General features: G+C 49.3%; 46 non-coding genes across 46 annotated transcripts; all 46 read right to left on the bottom strand.

Annotated features, from left to right (window-relative positions):
* Nucleotides 1-80: 80 nt before the first annotated feature.
* LOC149761451 (5S ribosomal RNA) lies at nt 81-199 on the bottom strand. Its single transcript, XR_016403117.1, has one exon. It is a non-coding gene; the product is annotated as a 5S ribosomal RNA (ribosomal RNA).
* Nucleotides 200-445: 246 nt separating this feature from the next.
* LOC149761452 (5S ribosomal RNA) lies at nt 446-564 on the bottom strand. Its single transcript, XR_016405716.1, has one exon. It is a non-coding gene; the product is annotated as a 5S ribosomal RNA (ribosomal RNA).
* A 246-nt stretch (nt 565-810) lies between these two features.
* LOC149761453 (5S ribosomal RNA) lies at nt 811-929 on the bottom strand. The gene has a single exon (XR_016405915.1). It is a non-coding gene; the product is annotated as a 5S ribosomal RNA (ribosomal RNA).
* Nucleotides 930-1,177: 248 nt separating this feature from the next.
* Nucleotides 1,178-1,296, bottom strand: LOC149761454 (5S ribosomal RNA). The gene has a single exon (XR_016401146.1). It is a non-coding gene; the product is annotated as a 5S ribosomal RNA (ribosomal RNA).
* A 246-nt stretch (nt 1,297-1,542) lies between these two features.
* LOC149761455 (5S ribosomal RNA) lies at nt 1,543-1,661 on the bottom strand. The gene has a single exon (XR_016410002.1). It is a non-coding gene; the product is annotated as a 5S ribosomal RNA (ribosomal RNA).
* A 246-nt stretch (nt 1,662-1,907) lies between these two features.
* LOC149761456 (5S ribosomal RNA) lies at nt 1,908-2,026 on the bottom strand. Its single transcript, XR_016403736.1, has one exon. It is a non-coding gene; the product is annotated as a 5S ribosomal RNA (ribosomal RNA).
* Nucleotides 2,027-2,272: 246 nt separating this feature from the next.
* Nucleotides 2,273-2,391, bottom strand: LOC149761457 (5S ribosomal RNA). Its single transcript, XR_016403119.1, has one exon. It is a non-coding gene; the product is annotated as a 5S ribosomal RNA (ribosomal RNA).
* Nucleotides 2,392-2,637: 246 nt separating this feature from the next.
* LOC149761458 (5S ribosomal RNA) lies at nt 2,638-2,756 on the bottom strand. The gene has a single exon (XR_016405718.1). It is a non-coding gene; the product is annotated as a 5S ribosomal RNA (ribosomal RNA).
* A 246-nt stretch (nt 2,757-3,002) lies between these two features.
* LOC149761459 (5S ribosomal RNA) lies at nt 3,003-3,121 on the bottom strand. Its single transcript, XR_016408091.1, has one exon. It is a non-coding gene; the product is annotated as a 5S ribosomal RNA (ribosomal RNA).
* Nucleotides 3,122-3,368: 247 nt separating this feature from the next.
* On the bottom strand, nt 3,369-3,487 carry LOC149761460 (5S ribosomal RNA). The gene has a single exon (XR_016405916.1). It is a non-coding gene; the product is annotated as a 5S ribosomal RNA (ribosomal RNA).
* Nucleotides 3,488-3,735: 248 nt separating this feature from the next.
* On the bottom strand, nt 3,736-3,854 carry LOC149761461 (5S ribosomal RNA). The gene has a single exon (XR_016401147.1). It is a non-coding gene; the product is annotated as a 5S ribosomal RNA (ribosomal RNA).
* Nucleotides 3,855-4,100: 246 nt separating this feature from the next.
* Nucleotides 4,101-4,219, bottom strand: LOC149761462 (5S ribosomal RNA). Its single transcript, XR_016410003.1, has one exon. It is a non-coding gene; the product is annotated as a 5S ribosomal RNA (ribosomal RNA).
* Nucleotides 4,220-4,465: 246 nt separating this feature from the next.
* On the bottom strand, nt 4,466-4,584 carry LOC149761463 (5S ribosomal RNA). The gene has a single exon (XR_016405719.1). It is a non-coding gene; the product is annotated as a 5S ribosomal RNA (ribosomal RNA).
* A 246-nt stretch (nt 4,585-4,830) lies between these two features.
* On the bottom strand, nt 4,831-4,949 carry LOC149761464 (5S ribosomal RNA). The gene has a single exon (XR_016408092.1). It is a non-coding gene; the product is annotated as a 5S ribosomal RNA (ribosomal RNA).
* A 247-nt stretch (nt 4,950-5,196) lies between these two features.
* Nucleotides 5,197-5,315, bottom strand: LOC149761465 (5S ribosomal RNA). The gene has a single exon (XR_016405917.1). It is a non-coding gene; the product is annotated as a 5S ribosomal RNA (ribosomal RNA).
* Nucleotides 5,316-5,563: 248 nt separating this feature from the next.
* On the bottom strand, nt 5,564-5,682 carry LOC149761466 (5S ribosomal RNA). The gene has a single exon (XR_016401148.1). It is a non-coding gene; the product is annotated as a 5S ribosomal RNA (ribosomal RNA).
* A 246-nt stretch (nt 5,683-5,928) lies between these two features.
* On the bottom strand, nt 5,929-6,047 carry LOC149761467 (5S ribosomal RNA). Its single transcript, XR_016410004.1, has one exon. It is a non-coding gene; the product is annotated as a 5S ribosomal RNA (ribosomal RNA).
* Nucleotides 6,048-6,293: 246 nt separating this feature from the next.
* Nucleotides 6,294-6,412, bottom strand: LOC149761468 (5S ribosomal RNA). The gene has a single exon (XR_016410006.1). It is a non-coding gene; the product is annotated as a 5S ribosomal RNA (ribosomal RNA).
* A 246-nt stretch (nt 6,413-6,658) lies between these two features.
* On the bottom strand, nt 6,659-6,777 carry LOC149761469 (5S ribosomal RNA). The gene has a single exon (XR_016406450.1). It is a non-coding gene; the product is annotated as a 5S ribosomal RNA (ribosomal RNA).
* Nucleotides 6,778-7,023: 246 nt separating this feature from the next.
* On the bottom strand, nt 7,024-7,142 carry LOC149761470 (5S ribosomal RNA). The gene has a single exon (XR_016404092.1). It is a non-coding gene; the product is annotated as a 5S ribosomal RNA (ribosomal RNA).
* Nucleotides 7,143-7,388: 246 nt separating this feature from the next.
* LOC149761471 (5S ribosomal RNA) lies at nt 7,389-7,507 on the bottom strand. Its single transcript, XR_016405720.1, has one exon. It is a non-coding gene; the product is annotated as a 5S ribosomal RNA (ribosomal RNA).
* A 246-nt stretch (nt 7,508-7,753) lies between these two features.
* Nucleotides 7,754-7,872, bottom strand: LOC149761472 (5S ribosomal RNA). Its single transcript, XR_016407127.1, has one exon. It is a non-coding gene; the product is annotated as a 5S ribosomal RNA (ribosomal RNA).
* A 248-nt stretch (nt 7,873-8,120) lies between these two features.
* LOC149761473 (5S ribosomal RNA) lies at nt 8,121-8,239 on the bottom strand. Its single transcript, XR_016412116.1, has one exon. It is a non-coding gene; the product is annotated as a 5S ribosomal RNA (ribosomal RNA).
* Nucleotides 8,240-8,485: 246 nt separating this feature from the next.
* Nucleotides 8,486-8,604, bottom strand: LOC149761474 (5S ribosomal RNA). The gene has a single exon (XR_016410007.1). It is a non-coding gene; the product is annotated as a 5S ribosomal RNA (ribosomal RNA).
* Nucleotides 8,605-8,850: 246 nt separating this feature from the next.
* On the bottom strand, nt 8,851-8,969 carry LOC149761475 (5S ribosomal RNA). The gene has a single exon (XR_016412557.1). It is a non-coding gene; the product is annotated as a 5S ribosomal RNA (ribosomal RNA).
* Nucleotides 8,970-9,216: 247 nt separating this feature from the next.
* LOC149761476 (5S ribosomal RNA) lies at nt 9,217-9,335 on the bottom strand. Its single transcript, XR_016407373.1, has one exon. It is a non-coding gene; the product is annotated as a 5S ribosomal RNA (ribosomal RNA).
* A 246-nt stretch (nt 9,336-9,581) lies between these two features.
* On the bottom strand, nt 9,582-9,700 carry LOC149761477 (5S ribosomal RNA). The gene has a single exon (XR_016410008.1). It is a non-coding gene; the product is annotated as a 5S ribosomal RNA (ribosomal RNA).
* Nucleotides 9,701-9,946: 246 nt separating this feature from the next.
* Nucleotides 9,947-10,065, bottom strand: LOC149761478 (5S ribosomal RNA). Its single transcript, XR_016407839.1, has one exon. It is a non-coding gene; the product is annotated as a 5S ribosomal RNA (ribosomal RNA).
* Nucleotides 10,066-10,311: 246 nt separating this feature from the next.
* LOC149761479 (5S ribosomal RNA) lies at nt 10,312-10,430 on the bottom strand. The gene has a single exon (XR_016405918.1). It is a non-coding gene; the product is annotated as a 5S ribosomal RNA (ribosomal RNA).
* Nucleotides 10,431-10,678: 248 nt separating this feature from the next.
* LOC149761480 (5S ribosomal RNA) lies at nt 10,679-10,797 on the bottom strand. Its single transcript, XR_016401149.1, has one exon. It is a non-coding gene; the product is annotated as a 5S ribosomal RNA (ribosomal RNA).
* Nucleotides 10,798-11,043: 246 nt separating this feature from the next.
* LOC149761481 (5S ribosomal RNA) lies at nt 11,044-11,162 on the bottom strand. Its single transcript, XR_016403737.1, has one exon. It is a non-coding gene; the product is annotated as a 5S ribosomal RNA (ribosomal RNA).
* A 246-nt stretch (nt 11,163-11,408) lies between these two features.
* LOC149761482 (5S ribosomal RNA) lies at nt 11,409-11,527 on the bottom strand. Its single transcript, XR_016404093.1, has one exon. It is a non-coding gene; the product is annotated as a 5S ribosomal RNA (ribosomal RNA).
* Nucleotides 11,528-11,773: 246 nt separating this feature from the next.
* On the bottom strand, nt 11,774-11,892 carry LOC149761483 (5S ribosomal RNA). Its single transcript, XR_016405721.1, has one exon. It is a non-coding gene; the product is annotated as a 5S ribosomal RNA (ribosomal RNA).
* A 246-nt stretch (nt 11,893-12,138) lies between these two features.
* LOC149761484 (5S ribosomal RNA) lies at nt 12,139-12,257 on the bottom strand. Its single transcript, XR_016407128.1, has one exon. It is a non-coding gene; the product is annotated as a 5S ribosomal RNA (ribosomal RNA).
* Nucleotides 12,258-12,505: 248 nt separating this feature from the next.
* On the bottom strand, nt 12,506-12,624 carry LOC149761485 (5S ribosomal RNA). Its single transcript, XR_016412118.1, has one exon. It is a non-coding gene; the product is annotated as a 5S ribosomal RNA (ribosomal RNA).
* Nucleotides 12,625-12,870: 246 nt separating this feature from the next.
* On the bottom strand, nt 12,871-12,989 carry LOC149761486 (5S ribosomal RNA). Its single transcript, XR_016410009.1, has one exon. It is a non-coding gene; the product is annotated as a 5S ribosomal RNA (ribosomal RNA).
* Nucleotides 12,990-13,235: 246 nt separating this feature from the next.
* LOC149761487 (5S ribosomal RNA) lies at nt 13,236-13,354 on the bottom strand. Its single transcript, XR_016400643.1, has one exon. It is a non-coding gene; the product is annotated as a 5S ribosomal RNA (ribosomal RNA).
* A 247-nt stretch (nt 13,355-13,601) lies between these two features.
* On the bottom strand, nt 13,602-13,720 carry LOC149761488 (5S ribosomal RNA). The gene has a single exon (XR_016407374.1). It is a non-coding gene; the product is annotated as a 5S ribosomal RNA (ribosomal RNA).
* A 246-nt stretch (nt 13,721-13,966) lies between these two features.
* Nucleotides 13,967-14,085, bottom strand: LOC149761489 (5S ribosomal RNA). The gene has a single exon (XR_016410010.1). It is a non-coding gene; the product is annotated as a 5S ribosomal RNA (ribosomal RNA).
* A 247-nt stretch (nt 14,086-14,332) lies between these two features.
* On the bottom strand, nt 14,333-14,451 carry LOC149761490 (5S ribosomal RNA). Its single transcript, XR_016412119.1, has one exon. It is a non-coding gene; the product is annotated as a 5S ribosomal RNA (ribosomal RNA).
* A 246-nt stretch (nt 14,452-14,697) lies between these two features.
* LOC149761491 (5S ribosomal RNA) lies at nt 14,698-14,816 on the bottom strand. The gene has a single exon (XR_016410011.1). It is a non-coding gene; the product is annotated as a 5S ribosomal RNA (ribosomal RNA).
* A 246-nt stretch (nt 14,817-15,062) lies between these two features.
* Nucleotides 15,063-15,181, bottom strand: LOC149761492 (5S ribosomal RNA). Its single transcript, XR_016400644.1, has one exon. It is a non-coding gene; the product is annotated as a 5S ribosomal RNA (ribosomal RNA).
* A 247-nt stretch (nt 15,182-15,428) lies between these two features.
* On the bottom strand, nt 15,429-15,547 carry LOC149761493 (5S ribosomal RNA). Its single transcript, XR_016407375.1, has one exon. It is a non-coding gene; the product is annotated as a 5S ribosomal RNA (ribosomal RNA).
* Nucleotides 15,548-15,793: 246 nt separating this feature from the next.
* On the bottom strand, nt 15,794-15,912 carry LOC149761494 (5S ribosomal RNA). Its single transcript, XR_016410012.1, has one exon. It is a non-coding gene; the product is annotated as a 5S ribosomal RNA (ribosomal RNA).
* A 246-nt stretch (nt 15,913-16,158) lies between these two features.
* Nucleotides 16,159-16,277, bottom strand: LOC149761495 (5S ribosomal RNA). Its single transcript, XR_016407840.1, has one exon. It is a non-coding gene; the product is annotated as a 5S ribosomal RNA (ribosomal RNA).
* Nucleotides 16,278-16,523: 246 nt separating this feature from the next.
* On the bottom strand, nt 16,524-16,642 carry LOC149761496 (5S ribosomal RNA). Its single transcript, XR_016405919.1, has one exon. It is a non-coding gene; the product is annotated as a 5S ribosomal RNA (ribosomal RNA).
* Nucleotides 16,643-16,675: the final 33 nt, after the last annotated feature.

Raw genomic sequence — 16,675 nt, forward strand, 5'->3', positions numbered from 1 at the left:
TATCCGAAGAGGGAAAGCCAAAAGCCGAAAAATAAAAAATAAATGTTATCAAAAAATAAAAAAGCGGGCAAAAAATAAAAGGGGTGCAACACGAGGACTTTCCAGGGGGTCACCCATCCTAGTACTACTCTCGCCCAAGCACGCTTAACTGCGGAGTTCTGATGGGATCCGGTGCATTAGTGCTGGTATGATCGCACCCATGACATGCCCTTCGAAACTCCCTTTTATGACAAAGCAGCAGACCTTGACGGCCCGAGACATTCGCGCTGCCGGGGCCATTCTGGCGTAGGATTCAACGCGCTGTTCCGCTATGCGGCATGGCACCGCCAGTCTCCGGACTCAGTTTATTTTCGGGGGGAAAAAATTATCCGAAGAGGAAAAGCCAAAAGCCAAAAAATTAAAAATAAATATTATCAAAAAATAAAAAAACGGGCAAAAAATAAAAAGGGTGCAACACGAGGACTTCCCAGGGGGTCACCCATCCTAGTACTACTCTCGCCCAAGCACGCTTAACTGCGGAGTTCTGATCGGATCCGGCGCATTAGTGCTGGTATGATCGCACCCATGACATGCCCTTCGAAACTCCCTTTTATGACAAAGCAGCAGACCTCGACGGCCCGAGGCATTCGCGCTGCCGGGGCCGTTCTGGTGTAGGATTCAACGCGCTGTTCCGCAATGCGGCATGGCACCGCGAGTCTCCGGACTCAGTTTATTTTCGGGGGAAAAAAATTATCCGAAGAGGAAAAGCCAAAAGCCGAAAAATTAAAAATAAATATTATCAAAAAATAAAAAAGCGGGCAAAAAATAAAAGGGGTGCAACACGAGGACTTCCCAGGGGGTCACCCATCCTAGTACTACTCTCGCCCAAGCACGCTTAACTGCGGAGTTATGATGGGATCCGGTGCATTAGTGCTGGTATGATCGCACCCAAGACATGCCCATCGAAACTCCCTTTTATGACAAAGCAGCAGACCTCGACGGCCCGAGACATTCGCGCCGCCGGGGCCGTTCTGGCGTAGGATTCAACGCGCTGGTCCCGCTATGCGGCATGGCACCGCCAGTCTCCGGACTCAGTTTATTTTCGGGGGAAAAAAATTATCCGAAGAGGAAAAGCCAAAAGCCGAAAAATTAAAAATAAATATTATCAAAAAATAAAAAAGTGGAGAAAAAAATAAAAAGGGTGCAACACGAGGACTTCCCTGGGGGTCACCCATCCTAGTACTACTCTCGCCCAAGCACGCTTAACTGCGGAGTTCTGATGGGATCCGGTGCATTAGTGCTGGTATGATCGCACCCATGACATGCCCTTCGAAACTCCCTTTTATGACAAAGCAGCAGACCTCGACGGCCCGAGACATTCGCGCTGCCGGGGCCGTTCTGGCGTAGGATTCAACGCGCTGTTCCGCTATGCGGCATGGCACCGCGAGTCTCCGGACTCAGTTTATTTTCGGGGAAAAAAAATTATCCGAAGAGGAAAAGCCAAAAGCCGAAAAATTAAAAATAAATATTATCAAAAAATAAAAAAGCGGGCAAAAAATAAAAGGGGTGCAACACGAGGACTTCCCAGGGGGTCACCCATCCTAGTACTACTCTCGCCCAAGCACGCTTAACTGCGGAGTTCTGATGGGATCCGGTGCATTAGTGCTGGTATGATCGCACCCATGACATGCCCTTCGAAACTCCCTTTTATGACAAAGCAGCAGACCTCGACGGCCCGAGACATTCGCGCTGCCGGGGCCGTTCTGGCGTAGGATTCAACGCGCTGTTCCGCTATGCGGCATGGCACCGCGAGCCTCCGGACTCAGTTTATTTTCGAGGGAAAAAAATTATCCGAAATGGAAAAGCCAAAAGCCGAAAAATTAAAAATAAATATTATCAAAAAATAAAAAAGCGGGCAAAAAATAAAAGGGGTGCAACACGAGGACTTCCCAGGGGGTCACCCATCCTAGTACTACTCTCGCCCAAGCACGCTTAACTGCGGAGTTCTGATAGGATCCGGTGCATTAGTGCTGGTATGATTGCACCCAAGACATGCCCTTCGAAACTCCCTTTTATGACAAAGCAGCAGACCTCGACGGCCCGAGACATTCGCGCTGCCGGGGCCGTTCTGGCGTAGGATTCAACACGCTCTTCCGCTATGCGGCATGGCACCGCCAGTCTCCGGACTCAGTTTATTTTCGGGGGAAAAAAATTATCCGAAGAGGAAAAGCCAAAAGCCGAAAAATAAAAAATAAATGTTATCAAAAAATAAAAAAGCGGGCAAAAAATAAAAGGGGTGCAACACGAGGACTTTCCAGGGGGTCACCCATCCTAGTACTACTCTCGCCCAAGCACGCTTAACTGCGGAGTTCTGATGGGATCCGGTGCATTAGTGCTGGTATGATCGCACCCATGACATGCCCTTCGAAACTCCCTTTTATGACAAAGCAGCAGACCTCGACGGCCCGAGACATTCGCGCTGCCGGGGCCATTCTGGCGTAGGATTCAACGCGCTGTTCCGCTATGCGGCATGGCACCGCCAGTCTCCGGACTCAGTTTATTTTCGGGGGGAAAAAATTATCCGAAGAGGAAAAGCCAAAAGCCAAAAAATTAAAAATAAATATTATCAAAAAATAAAAAAGCGGGCAAAAAATAAAAAGGGTGCAACACGAGGACTTCCCAGGGGGTCACCCATCCTAGTACTACTCTCGCCCAAGCACGCTTAACTGCGGAGTTCTGATCGGATCCGGCGCATTAGTGCTGGTATGATCGCACCCATGACATGCCCTTCGAAACTCCCTTTTATGACAAAGCAGCAGACCTCGACGGCCCGAGGCATTCGCGCTGCCGGGGCCGTTCTGGTGTAGGATTCAACGCGCTGTTCCGCTATGCGGCATGGCACCGCGAGTCTCCGGACTCAGTTTATTTTCGGGAGAAAAAAATTATCCGAAGAGGAAAAGCCAAAAGCCGAAAAATTAAAAATAAATATTATCAAAAAATAAAAAAGCGGGCAAAAAATAAAAGGGGTGCAACACGAGGACTTCCCAGGGGGTCACCCATCCTAGTACTACACTCGCCCAAGCACGCTTAACTGCGGAGTTATGATGGGATCCGGCGCATTAGTGCTGGTATGATCGCACCCATGACATGCCCATCGAAACTCCCTTTTATGACAAAGCAGCAGACCTCGACGGCCCGAGACATTCGCGCCGCCGGGGCCGTTCTGGCGTAGTATTCAACGCGCTGGTCCCGCTATGCGGCATGGCACCGCCAGTCTCCGGACTCAGTTTATTTTCGGGGGAAAAAAATTATCCGAAGAGGAAAAGCCAAAAGCCGAAAAATTAAAAATAAATATTATCAAAAAATAAAAAAGCGGGCAAAAAATAAAAGGGGTGCAACACGAGGACTTCCCAGGGGGTCACCCATCCTAGTACTACTCTCGCCCAAGCACGCTTAACTGCGGAGTTATGATGGGATCCGGTGCATTAGTGCTGGTATGATCGCACCCATGACATGCCCATCGAAACTCCCTTTTATGACAAAGCAGCAGACCTCGACGGCCCGAGACATTCGCGCCGCCGGGGCCGTTCTGGCGTAGGATTCAACGCGCTGGTCCCGCTATGCGGCATGGCACCGCCAGTCTCCGGACTCAGTTTATTTTCGGGGGAAAAAAATTATCCGAAGAGGAAAAGCCAAAAGCCGAAAAATTAAAAATAAATATTATCAAAAAATAAAAAAGTGGAGAAAAAAATAAAAAGGGTGCAACACGAGGACTTCCCTGGGGGTCACCCATCCTAGTACTACTCTCGCCCAAGCACGCTTAACTGCGGAGTTCTGATGGGATCCGGTGCATTAGTGCTGGTATGATCGCACCCATGACATGCCCTTCGAAACTCCCTTTTATGACAAAGCAGCAGACCTCGACGGCCCGAGACATTCGCGCTGCCGGGGCCGTTCTGGCGTAGGATTCAACGCGCTGTTCCGCTATGCGGCATGGCACCGCGAGTCTCCGGACTCAGTTTATTTTCGGGGGAAAAAAATTATCCGAAGAGGAAAAGCCAAAAGCCGAAAAATTAAAAATAAATATTATCAAAAAATAAAAAAGCGGGCAAAAAATAAAAGGGGTGCAACACGAGGACTTCCCAGGGGGTCACCCATCCTAGTACTACTCTCGCCCAAGCACGCTTAACTGCGGAGTTCTGATGGGATCCGGTGCATTAGTGCTGGTATGATCGCACCCATGACATGCCCTTCGAAACTCCCTTTTATGACAAAGCAGCAGACCTCGACGGCCCGAGACATTCGCGCTGCCGGGGCCATTCTGGCGTAGGATTCAACGCGCTGTTCCGCTATGCGGCATGGCACCGCCAGTCTCCGGACTCAGTTTATTTTCGGGGGGAAAAAATTATCCGAAGAGGAAAAGCCAAAAGCCAAAAAATTAAAAATAAATATTATCAAAAAATAAAAAAGCGGGCAAAAAATAAAAAGGGTGCAACACGAGGACTTCCCAGGGGGTCACCCATCCTAGTACTACTCTCGCCCAAGCACGCTTAACTGCGGAGTTCTGATCGGATCCGGCGCATTAGTGCTGGTATGATCGCACCCATGACATGCCCTTCGAAACTCCCTTTTATGACAAAGCAGCAGACCTCGACGGCCCGAGGCATTCGCGCTGCCGGGGCCGTTCTGGTGTAGGATTCAACGCGCTGTTCCGCTATGCGGCATGGCACCGCGAGTCTCCGGACTCAGTTTATTTTCGGGAGAAAAAAATTATCCGAAGAGGAAAAGCCAAAAGCCGAAAAATTAAAAATAAATATTATCAAAAAATAAAAAAGCGGGCAAAAAATAAAAGGGGTGCAACACGAGGACTTCCCAGGGGGTCACCCATCCTAGTACTACACTCGCCCAAGCACGCTTAACTGCGGAGTTATGATGGGATCCGGCGCATTAGTGCTGGTATGATCGCACCCATGACATGCCCATCGAAACTCCCTTTTATGACAAAGCAGCAGACCTCGACGGCCCGAGACATTCGCGCCGCCGGGGCCGTTCTGGCGTAGTATTCAACGCGCTGGTCCCGCTATGCGGCATGGCACCGCCAGTCTCCGGACTCAGTTTATTTTCGGGGGAAAAAAATTATCCGAAGAGGAAAAGCCAAAAGCCGAAAAATTAAAAATAAATATTATCAAAAAATAAAAAAGCGGGCAAAAAATAAAAGGGGTGCAACACGAGGACTTCCCAGGGGGTCACCCATCCTAGTACTACTCTCGCCCAAGCACGCTTAACTGCGGAGTTATGATGGGATCCGGTGCATTAGTGCTGGTATGATCGCACCCATGACATGCCCATCGAAACTCCCTTTTATGACAAAGCAGCAGACCTCGACGGCCCGAGACATTCGCGCCGCCGGGGCCGTTCTGGCGTAGGATTCAACGCGCTGGTCCCGCTATGCGGCATGGCACCGCCAGTCTCCGGACTCAGTTTATTTTCGGGGGAAAAAAATTATCCGAAGAGGAAAAGCCAAAAGCCGAAAAATTAAAAATAAATATTATCAAAAAATAAAAAAGTGGAGAAAAAAATAAAAAGGGTGCAACACGAGGACTTCCCTGGGGGTCACCCATCCTAGTACTACTCTCGCCCAAGCACGCTTAACTGCGGAGTTCTGATGGGATCCGGTGCATTAGTGCTGGTATGATCGCACCCATGACATGCCCTTCGAAACTCCCTTTTATGACAAAGCAGCAGACCTCGACGGCCCGAGACATTCGCGCTGCCGGGGCCGTTCTGGCGTAGGATTCAACGCGCTGTTCCGCTATGCGGCATGGCACCGCGAGTCTCCGGACTCAGTTTATTTTCGGGGGAAAAAAATTATCCGAAGAGGAAAAGCCAAAAGCCGAAAAATTAAAAATAAATATTATCAAAAAATAAAAAAGCGGGCAAAAAATAAAAGGGGTGCAACACGAGGACTTCCCAGGGGGTCACCCATCCTAGTACTACTCTCGCCCAAGCACGCTTAACTGCGGAGTTCTGATGGGATCCGGTGCATTAGTGCTGGTATGATCGCACCCATGACATGCCCTTCGAAACTCCCTTTTATGACAAAGCAGCAGACCTCGACGGCCCGAGGCATTCGCGCTGCCGGGGCCGTTCTGGTGTAGGATTCAACGCGCTGTTCCGCTATGCGGCATGGCACCGCGAGTCTCCGGACTCAGTTTATTTTCGGGGGAAAAAAATTATCCGAAGAGGAAAAGCCAAAAGCCGAAAAATTAAAAATAAATATTATCAAAAAATAAAAAAGCGGGCAAAAAATAAAAGGGGTGCAACACGAGGACTTCCCAGGGGGTCACCCATCCTAGTACTACTCTCGCCCAAGCACGCTTAACTGCGGAGTTCTGATGGGATCCGGTGCATTAGTGCTGGTATGATCGCACCCATGACATGTCCTTCGAAACTCCCTTTTATGACAAAGCAGCAGACCTCGACGGCCCGAGACATTCGCGCTGCCGGGGCCGTTCTGGCGTAGGATTCAACGCGCTGTTCCGCTATGCGGCATGGCACCGCGAGCCTCCGGACTCAGTTTATTTTCGAGGGAAAAAAATTATCCGAAATGGAAAAGCCAAAAGCCGAAAAATTAAAAATAAATATTATCAAAAAATAAAAAAGCGGGCAAAAAATAAAAGGGGTGCAACACGAGGACTTCCCAGGGGGTCACCCATCCTAGTACTACTCTCGCCCAAGCACGCTTAACTGCGGAGTTCTGATAGGATCCGGGGCATTAGTGCTGGTATGATTGCACCCAAGACATGCCCTTCGAAACTCCCTTTTATGACAAAGCAGCAGACCTCGACGGCCCGAGACATTCGCGCTGCCGGGGCCGTTCTGGCGTAGGATTCAACACGCTCTTCCGCTATGCGGCATGGCACCGCCAGTCTCCGGACTCAGTTTATTTTCGGGGGAAAAAAATTATCCGAAGAGGAAAAGCCAAAAGCCGAAAAATAAAAAATAAATGTTATCAAAAAATAAAAAAGCGGGCAAAAAATAAAAGGGGTGCAACACGAGGACTTTCCAGGGGGTCACCCATCCTAGTACTACTCTCGCCCAAGCACGTTTAACTGCGGAGTTCTGATGGGATCCGGTGCATTAGTGCTGGTATGATCGCACCCATGACATGCCCTTCGAAACTCCCTTTTATGACAAAGCAGCAGACCTTGACGGCCCGAGACATTCGCGCTGCCGGGGCCATTCTGGCGTAGGATTCAACGCGCTGTTCCGCTATGCGGCATGGCACCGCCAGTCTCCGGACTCAGTTTATTTTCGGGGGGAAAAAATTATCCGAAGAGGAAAAGCCAAAAGCCAAAAAATTAAAAATAAATATTATCAAAAAATAAAAAAGCGGGCAAAAAATAAAAAGGGTGCAACACGAGGACTTCCCAGGGGGTCACCCATCCTAGTACTACTCTCGCCCAAGCACGCTTAACTGCGGAGTTCTGATCGGATCCGGCGCATTAGTGCTGGTATGATCGCACCCATGACATGCCCTTCGAAACTCCCTTTTATGACAAAGCAGCAGACCTCGACGGCCCGAGGCATTCGCGCTGCCGGGGCCGTTCTGGTGTAGGATTCAACGCGCTGTTCCGCTATGCGGCATGGCACCGCGAGTCTCCGGACTCAGTTTATTTTCGGGAGAAAAAAATTATCCAAAGAGGAAAAGCCAAAAGCCGAAAAATTAAAAATAAATATTATCAAAAAATAAAAAAGCGGGCAAAAAATAAAAGGGGTGCAACACGAGGACTTCCCAGGGGGTCACCCATCCTAGTACTACACTCGCCCAAGCACGCTTAACTGCGGAGTTATGATGGGATCCGGTGCATTAGTGCTGGTATGATCGCACCCATGACATGCCCATCGAAACTCTCTTTTATGACAAAGCAGCAGACCTCGACGGCCCGAGACATTCGCGCCGCCGGGGCCGTTCTGGCGTAGTATTCAACGCGCTGGTCCCGCTATGCGGCATGGCACCGCCAGTCTCCGGACTCAGTTTATTTTCGGGGGAAAAAAATTATCCGAAGAGGAAAAGCCAAAAGCCGAAAAATTAAAAATAAATATTATCAAAAAATAAAAAAGTGGAGAAAAAAATAAAAAGGGTGCAACACGAGGACTTCCCAGGGGGTCACCCATCCTAGTACTACTCTCGCCCAAGCACGCTTAACTGCGGAGTTCTGATGGGATCCGGTGCATTAGTGCTGGTATGATCGCACCCATGACATGCCCTTCGAAACTCCCTTTTATGACAAAGCAGCAGACCTCGACGGCCCGAGACATTCGCGCTGCCGGGGCCGTTCTGGCGTAGGATTCAATGCGCTGTTCCGCTATGCGGCATGGCACCGCGAGTCTCCGGACTCAGTTTATTTTCGGGGAAAAAAAATTATCCGAAGAGGAAAAGCCAAAAGCCGAAAAATTAAAAATAAATATTATCAAAAAATAAAAAAGCGGGCAAAAAATAAAAGGGGTGCAACACGAGGACTTCCCAGGGGGTCACCCATCCTAGTACTACTCTCGCCCAAGCACGCTTAACTGCGGAGTTCTGATGGGATCCGGTGCATTAGTGCTGGTATGATCGCACCCATGACATGCCCATCGAAACACCCTTTTATGACAAAGCAGCAGACCTCGACGGCCCGAGACATTCGCGCTGCCGGGGCCGTTCTGGCGTAGGATTCAATGCGCTGTTCCGCTATGCGGCATGGCACCGCGAGTCTCCGGACTCAGTTTATTTTCGAGGGAAAAAAATTATCCGAAGAGGAAAAGCCAAAAGCCAAACAATTAAAGATAAATGTTATCAAAAAAGAAAAAAGCGGGCAAAAAATAAAAGGGGTGCAACACGAGGACTTCCCATGGGGTCACCCATCCTAGTACTACTCTCGCCCAAGCACGCTTAACTGCGGAGTTCTGATGGGATCCGGTGCATTAGTGCTGGTATGATCGCACCCATGATATGCCCTTCGAAACTCCCTTTTATGACAAAGCAGCAGACCTCGACGGCCCGAGACATTCGCGCTGCCGGGGCCGTTCTGGCGTAGGATTCAACGCGCTAGTCCCGCTATGCGGCATGGCACCGCCAGTCTCCGGACTCAGTTTATTGTCGGGGGAAAAAAATTATCCTAAGAGGAAAAGCCAAAAGCCAAAAAATTAAAAATAAATATTATCAAAAAATAAAAAAGCGGGCAAAAAATAAAAAGGGTGCAACATGAGGACTTCCCAGGGGGTCACCCATCCTAGTACTACTCTCGCCCAAGCACGCTTAACTGCGGAGTTCTGATAGGATCCGGTGCATTAGTGCTGGTATGATCGCACCCAAGACATGCCCTTCGAAACTCCCTTTTATGGCAAAGCAGCAGACCTCGACGGCCCGAGACATTCGCGCTGCCGGGGCCATTCTGGCGTAGGATTCAACACGCTGTTCCGCTATGCGGCATGGCACCGCCAGTCTCCGGACTCAGTTTATTTTCGGAGGAAAAAAATTATCCGAAGAGGAAAAGCCAAAAGCCGAAAAATAAAAAATAAATGTTATCAAAAAATAAAAAAGCGGGCAAAAAATAAAAGGGGTGCAACACGAGGACTTCCCAGGGGGTCACCCATCCTAGTACTACTCTCGCCCAAGCACGCTTAACTGCGGAGTTCTGATGGGATCCGGTGCATTAGTGCTGGTATGATCGCACCCATGACATGCCCTTCGAAACTCCCTTTTATGACAAAGCAGCAGACCTCGACGGCCCGAGACATTCGCGCTGCCGGGGCCGTTCTGGCGTAGGATTCAACGCGCTGTTCCGCTATGCGGCATGGCACCGCCAGTCTCCGGACTCAGTTTATTTTCGGGGGGAAAAAATTATCCGAAGAGGAAAAGCCAAAAGCCAAAAAATTAAAAATAAATATTATCAAAAAATAAAAAAGCGGGCAAAAAATAAAAAGTGTGCAACACGAGGACTTCCCAGGGGGTCACCCATCCTAGTACTACTCTCGCCCAAGCACGCTTAACTGCGGAGTTCTGATCGGATCCGGCGCATTAGTGCTGGTATGATCGCACCCATGACATGCCCTTCGAAACTCCCTTTTATGACAAAGCAGCAGACCTCGACGGCCCGAGGCATTCGCGCTGCCGGGGCCGTTCTGGTGTAGGATTCAACGCGCTGTTCCGCTATGCGGCATGGCACCGCGAGTCTCCGGACTCAGTTTATTTTCGGAGGAAAAAAATTATCCGAAGAGGAAAAGCCAAAAGCCGAAAAATTAAAAATAAATATTATCAAAAAATAAAAAAGCGGGCAAAAAATAAAAGGGGTGCAACACGAGGACTTCCCAGGGGGTCACCCATCCTAGTACTACTCTCGCCCAAGCACGCTTAACTGCGGAGTTATGATGGGATCCGGTGCATTAGTGCTGGTATGATCGCACCCATGACATGCCCATCGAAACTCTCTTTTATGACAAAGCAGCAGACCTCGACGGCCCGAGACATTCGCGCCGCCGGGGCCGTTCTGGCGTAGGATTCAACGCGCTGGTCCCGCTATGCGGCATGGCACCGCCAGTCTCCGGACTCAGTTTATTTTCGGGGGAAAAAAATTATCCGAAGAGGAAAAGCCAAAGGCCGAAAAATTAAAAATAAATATTATCAAAAAATAAAAAAGTGGAGAAAAAAATAAAAAGGGTGCAACACGAGGACTTCCCTGGGGGTCACCCATCCTAGTACTACTCTCGCCCAAGCACGCTTAACTGCGGAGTTCTGATGGGATCCGGTGCATTAGTGCTGGTATGATCGCACCCATGACATGTCCTTCGAAACTCCCTTTTATGACAAAGCAGCAGACCTCGACGGCCCGAGACATTCGCGCTGCCGGGGCCGTTCTGGCGTAGGATTCAACGCGCTGTTCCGCTATGCGGCATGGCACCGCGAGCCTCCGGACTCAGTTTATTTTCGAGGGAAAAAAATTATCCGAAATGGAAAAGCCAAAAGCCGAAAAATTAAAAATAAATATTATCAAAAAATAAAAAAGCGGGCAAAAAATAAAAGGGGTGCAACACGAGGACTTCCCAGGGGGTCACCCATCCTAGTACTACTCTCGCCCAAGCACGCTTAACTGCGGAGTTCTGATAGGATCCGGTGCATTAGTGCTGGTATGATTGCACCCAAGACATGCCCTTCGAAACTCCCTTTTATGACAAAGCAGCAGACCTCGACGGCCCGAGACATTCGCGCTGCCGGGGCCGTTCTGGCGTAGGATTCAACACGCTCTTCCGCTATGCGGCATGGCACCGCCAGTCTCCGGACTCAGTTTATTTTCGGGGGAAAAAAATTATCCGAAGAGGAAAAGCCAAAAGCCGAAAAATAAAAAATAAATGTTATCAAAAAATAAAAAAGCGGGCAAAAAATAAAAGGGGTGCAACACGAGGACTTTCCAGGGGGTCACCCATCCTAGTACTACTCTCGCCCAAGCACGTTTAACTGCGGAGTTCTGATGGGATCCGGTGCATTAGTGCTGGTATGATCGCACCCATGACATGCCCTTCGAAACTCCCTTTTATGACAAAGCAGCAGACCTTGACGGCCCGAGACATTCGCGCTGCCGGGGCCATTCTGGCGTAGGATTCAACGCGCTGTTCCGCTATGCGGCATGGCACCGCCAGTCTCCGGACTCAGTTTATTTTCGGGGGGAAAAAATTATCCGAAGAGGAAAAGCCAAAAGCCAAAAAATTAAAAATAAATATTATCAAAAAATAAAAAAGCGGGCAAAAAATAAAAAGGGTGCAACACGAGGACTTCCCAGGGGGTCACCCATCCTAGTACTACTCTCGCCCAAGCACGCTTAACTGCGGAGTTCTGATCGGATCCGGCGCATTAGTGCTGGTATGATCGCACCCATGACATGCCCTTCGAAACTCCCTTTTATGACAAAGCAGCAGACCTCGACGGCCCGAGGCATTCGCGCTGCCGGGGCCGTTCTGGTGTAGGATTCAACGCGCTGTTCCGCTATGCGGCATGGCACCGCGAGTCTCCGGACTCAGTTTATTTTCGGGAGAAAAAAATTATCCAAAGAGGAAAAGCCAAAAGCCGAAAAATTAAAAATAAATATTATCAAAAAATAAAAAAGCGGGCAAAAAATAAAAGGGGTGCAACACGAGGACTTCCCAGGGGGTCACCCATCCTAGTACTACACTCGCCCAAGCACGCTTAACTGCGGAGTTATGATGGGATCCGGTGCATTAGTGCTGGTATGATCGCACCCATGACATGCCCATCGAAACTCTCTTTTATGACAAAGCAGCAGACCTCGACGGCCCGAGACATTCGCGCCGCCGGGGCCGTTCTGGCGTAGTATTCAACGCGCTGGTCCCGCTATGCGGCATGGCACCGCCAGTCTCCGGACTCAGTTTATTTTCGGGGGAAAAAAATTATCCGAAGAGGAAAAGCCAAAAGCCGAAAAATTAAAAATAAATATTATCAAAAAATAAAAAAGTGGAGAAAAAAATAAAAAGGGTGCAACACGAGGACTTCCCAGGGGGTCACCCATCCTAGTACTACTCTCGCCCAAGCACGCTTAACTGCGGAGTTCTGATGGGATCCGGTGCATTAGTGCTGGTATGATCGCACCCATGACATGCCCTTCGAAACTCCCTTTTATGACAAAGCAGCAGACCTCGACGGCCCGAGACATTCGCGCTGCCGGGGCCGTTCTGGCGTAGGATTCAATGCGCTGTTCCGCTATGCGGCATGGCACCGCGAGTCTCCGGACTCAGTTTATTTTCGGGGAAAAAAAATTATCCGAAGAGGAAAAGCCAAAAGCCGAAAAATTAAAAATAAATATTATCAAAAAATAAAAAAGCGGGCAAAAAATAAAAGGGGTGCAACACGAGGACTTCCCAGGGGGTCACCCATCCTAGTACTACTCTCGCCCAAGCACGCTTAACTGCGGAGTTCTGATGGGATCCGGTGCATTAGTGCTGGTATGATCGCACCCATGACATGCCCATCGAAACACCCTTTTATGACAAAGCAGCAGACCTCGACGGCCCGAGACATTCGCGCTGCCGGGGCCGTTCTGGCGTAGGATTCAATGCGCTGTTCCGCTATGCGGCATGGCACCGCGAGTCTCCGGACTCAGTTTATTTTCGAGGGAAAAAAATTATCCGAAGAGGAAAAGCCAAAAGCCAAACAATTAAAGATAAATGTTATCAAAAAAGAAAAAAGCGGGCAAAAAATAAAAGGGGTGCAACACGAGGACTTCCCATGGGGTCACCCATCCTAGTACTACTCTCGCCCAAGCACGCTTAACTGCGGAGTTCTGATGGGATCCGGTGCATTAGTGCTGGTATGATCACACCCATGATATGCCCTTCGAAACTCCCTTTTATGACAAAGCAGCAGACCTCGACGGCCCGAGACATTCGCGCTGCCGGGGCCGTTCTGGCGTAGGATTCAACGCGCTAGTCCCGCTATGCGGCATGGCACCGCCAGTCTCCGGACTCAGTTTATTGTCGGGGGAAAAAAATTATCCTAAGAGGAAAAGCCAAAAGCCAAAAAATTAAAAATAAATAATATCAAAAAATAAAAAAGCGGGCAAAAAATAAAAAGGGTGCAACATGAGGACTTCCCAGGGGGTCACCCATCCTAGTACTACTCTCGCCCAAGCACGCTTAACTGCGGAGTTCTGATAGGATCCGGTGCATTAGTGCTGGTATGATCGCACCCAAGACATGCCCTTCGAAACTCCCTTTTATGACAAAGCAGCAGACCTCGACGGCCCGAGACATTCGCGCTGCCGGGGCCATTCTGGCGTAGGATTCAACACGCTGTTCCGCTATGCGGCATGGCACCGCCAGTCTCCGGACTCAGTTTATTTTCGGAGGAAAAAAATTATCCGAAGAGGAAAAGCCAAAAGCCGAAAAATAAAAAATAAATGTTATCAAAAAATAAAAAAGCGGGCAAAAAATAAAAGGGGTGCAACACGAGGACTTCCCAGGGGGTCACCCATCCTAGTACTACTCTCGCCCAAGCACGCTTAACTGCGGAGTTCTGATGGGATCCGGTGCATTAGTGCTGGTATGATCGCACCCATGACATGCCCTTCGAAACTCCCTTTTATGACAAAGCAGCAGACCTCGACGGCCCGAGACATTCGCGCTGCCGGGGCCGTTCTGGCGTAGGATTCAACGCGCTGTTCCGCTATGCGGCATGGCACCGCCAGTCTCCGGACTCAGTTTATTTTCGGGGGAAAAAAATTATCCGAAGAGGAAAAGCCAAAAGCCGAAAAATTAAAAATAAATATTATCAAAAAATAAAAAAGTGGAGAAAAAAATAAAAAGGGTGCAACACGAGGACTTCCCAGGGGGTCACCCATCCTAGTACTACTCTCGCCCAAGCACGCTTAACTGCGGAGTTCTGATGGGATCCGGTGCATTAGTGCTGGTATGATCGCACCCATGACATGCCCTTCGAAACTCCCTTTTATGACAAAGCAGCAGACCTCGACGGCCCGAGACATTCGCGCTGCCGGGGCCGTTCTGGCGTAGGATTCAATGCGCTGTTCCGCTATGCGGCATGGCACCGCGAGTCTCCGGACTCAGTTTATTTTCGGGGAAAAAAAATTATCCGAAGAGGAAAAGCCAAAAGCCGAAAAATTAAAAATAAATATTATCAAAAAATAAAAAAGCGGGCAAAAAATAAAAGGGGTGCAACACGAGGACTTCCCAGGGGGTCACCCATCCTAGTACTACTCTCGCCCAAGCACGCTTAACTGCGGAGTTCTGATGGGATCCGGTGCATTAGTGCTGGTATGATCGCACCCATGACATGCCCATCGAAACACCCTTTTATGACAAAGCAGCAGACCTCGACGGCCCGAGACATTCGCGCTGCCGGGGCCGTTCTGGCGTAGGATTCAATGCGCTGTTCCGCTATGCGGCATGGCACCGCGAGTCTCCGGACTCAGTTTATTTTCGAGGGAAAAAAATTATCCGAAGAGGAAAAGCCAAAAGCCAAACAATTAAAGATAAATGTTATCAAAAAAGAAAAAAGCGGGCAAAAAATAAAAGGGGTGCAACACGAGGACTTCCCATGGGGTCACCCATCCTAGTACTACTCTCGCCCAAGCACGCTTAACTGCGGAGTTCTGATGGGATCCGGTGCATTAGTGCTGGTATGATCACACCCATGATATGCCCTTCGAAACTCCCTTTTATGACAAAGCAGCAGACCTCGACGGCCCGAGACATTCGCGCTGCCGGGGCCGTTCTGGCGTAGGATTCAACGCGCTAGTCCCGCTATGCGGCATGGCACCGCCAGTCTCCGGACTCAGTTTATTGTCGGGGGAAAAAAATTATCCTAAGAGGAAAAGCCAAAAGCCAAAAAATTAAAAATAAATAATATCAAAAAATAAAAAAGCGGGCAAAAAATAAAAAGGGTGCAACATGAGGACTTCCCAGGGGGTCACCCATCCTAGTACTACTCTCGCCCAAGCACGCTTAACTGCGGAGTTCTGATAGGATCCGGTGCATTAGTGCTGGTATGATCGCACCCAAGACATGCCCTTCGAAACTCCCTTTTATGACAAAGCAGCAGACCTCGACGGCCCGAGACATTCGCGCTGCCGGGGCCATTCTGGCGTAGGATTCAACACGCTGTTCCGCTATGCGGCATGGCACCGCCAGTCTCCGGACTCAGTTTATTTTCGGAGGAAAAAAATTATCCGAAGAGGAAAAGCCAAAAGCCGAAAAATAAAAAATAAATGTTATCAAAAAATAAAAAAGCGGGCAAAAAATAAAAGGGGTGCAACACGAGGACTTCCCAGGGGGTCACCCATCCTAGTACTACTCTCGCCCAAGCACGCTTAACTGCGGAGTTCTGATGGGATCCGGTGCATTAGTGCTGGTATGATCGCACCCATGACATGCCCTTCGAAACTCCCTTTTATGACAAAGCAGCAGACCTCGACGGCCCGAGACATTCGTGCTGCCGGGGCCGTTCTGGCGTAGGATTCAACGCGCTGTTCCGCTATGCGGCATGGCACCGCCAGTCTCCGGACTCAGTTTATTTTCGGGGGGAAAAAATTATCCGAAGAGGAAAAGCCAAAAGCCAAAAAATTAAAAATAAATATTATCAAAAAATAAAAAAGCGGGCAAAAAATAAAAAGTGTGCAACACGAGGACTTCCCAGGGGGTCACCCATCCTAGTACTACTCTCGCCCAAGCACGCTTAACTGCGGAGTTCTGATCGGATCCGGCGCATTAGTGCTGGTATGATCGCACCCATGACATGCCCTTCGAAACTCCCTTTTATGACAAAGCAGCAGACCTCGACGGCCCGAGGCATTCGCGCTGCCGGGGCCGTTCTGGTGTAGGATTCAACGCGCTGTTCCGCTATGCGGCATGGCACCGCGAGTCTCCGGACTCAGTTTATTTTCGGAGGAAAAAAATTATCCGAAGAGGAAAAGCCAAAAGCCGAAAAATTAAAAATAAATATTATCAAAAAATAAAAAAGCGGGCAAAAAATAAAAGGGGTGCAACACGAGGACTTCCCAGGGGGTCACCCATCCTAGTACTACTCTCGCCCAAGCACGCTTAACTGCGGAGTTATGATGGGATCCGGTGCATTAGTGCTGGTATGATCGCACCCATGACATGCCCATCGAAACTCCCTTTTATGACA

The sequence above is a fragment of the Phoenix dactylifera genome, chromosome 4 (assembly GCF_051530095.1).
Source record: "Phoenix dactylifera cultivar Ajwa chromosome 4, Ajwa_hap1_PhDact_Kaust_v1.1, whole genome shotgun sequence".
NCBI classification, from domain to species: domain Eukaryota; kingdom Viridiplantae; phylum Streptophyta; class Magnoliopsida; order Arecales; family Arecaceae; genus Phoenix; species Phoenix dactylifera.